This window comes from Octopus bimaculoides, chromosome 2 (assembly GCF_001194135.2).
Source record: "Octopus bimaculoides isolate UCB-OBI-ISO-001 chromosome 2, ASM119413v2, whole genome shotgun sequence".
Classification (NCBI taxonomy): domain Eukaryota; kingdom Metazoa; phylum Mollusca; class Cephalopoda; order Octopoda; family Octopodidae; genus Octopus; species Octopus bimaculoides.
In genome coordinates this window covers 188,783,515-188,784,652 of record NC_068982.1, presented here as the reverse complement: position 1 = coordinate 188,784,652, position 1,138 = coordinate 188,783,515, and the positions used below count along the sequence as shown (strand labels likewise).

General features: G+C 37.6%; 1 protein-coding gene across 1 annotated transcript in view; it reads left to right on the top strand.

The window, feature by feature from the left end:
• The window catches only part of LOC106873701 (regulator of G-protein signaling 7), a 52,946-nt gene that overhangs the window by 33,581 nt on the left and 18,227 nt on the right, over positions 1-1,138 (top strand). The window lies entirely within an intron of this gene.

Here is a 1,138-nt window from a genome sequence, read left to right as displayed (position 1 = left end):
TATATATATATATATATATATATGAATAGGTTTGTGTCTGCATTTATCCCCCCCCCCCATTGCTTGACAACCAATGTTGGTGTGTTTACATCCTCATAACTTAACAGTTCAGCAAAAGAGACCAATAGAATAAGTCCAGGGGTTGATTTCTTTGACTAAAGGCAGTGCTCCAGTATGGCTGCAGTCAAATTAAATATTAAAAACAGAATAGTTGGATATTAACCCATTCAGTCCCAGAGTTCTTAAATTTCTGAATATTACTTCAAAATTTTTACAAATGATTGAAAATAGGTTAAAATGAAAAAAATAATAATTAAATCTCCCTTTACTTCAAGCAGAAATGGAAATACTCAGTGTCCTATGAATAGGACACGGAGACAATGTGATATAGCTTATTTAATGTTTTCATTTAGTGTCCTATTTATAGGGCAGTGGGACTTAATGGGTTAAAGATCTTGGTCAAGACAACTCCATTGATAGTTGCATGCGTGACTTAAATTGAAGATGGATGACAGGTGAAATGGGTTTTGTGTGCTGTGAGTGGATCCACCAGGAAATGGTTAAGTCATGGGATTGGGATGAGTGACGTTATGGTGAATGGCAGACGAGTTTAATTCATGATCCGGTTGGGGAGGAATAAAGTGTGTTAAGACAAGAATAACAATGACAGTGATGATGATGATGATGATGTCAGCAACAACAAGAAATACATTCAAATCTCCTCTGGAGATCTGATAATATTGGTTGAAGTAGTTTTATGGGTGTGTCAGAAATAAAGAGGACAGGATCCCTGAAGCTGTTAGCACTAATAAATAATGGCATCATCATCATCGCCGTCATGATTTTAATGTGCTGGTAGGGGTCGCAGGTGACAGTTGTACGATGGCACAATGGTGGTGATGATGATGATGGTTTGTGTGATGGGAATCTTTTATTTTTTACTCGTTTCAGTCGTTAGTCTGTGGCCATGCTGGAGCACTGCCTTGAGGAATTTTACTCTGGTACTTTTTGTAAAGCATGGTACTTATTCTATCGGCCTCTTTTGCTGAATCACTAAGTTAGAGACAAAAACACGCCAACAACACCAGTTGTCAAGCACTTGTGGGGCACAGACATAAAGACACACATACATTATATA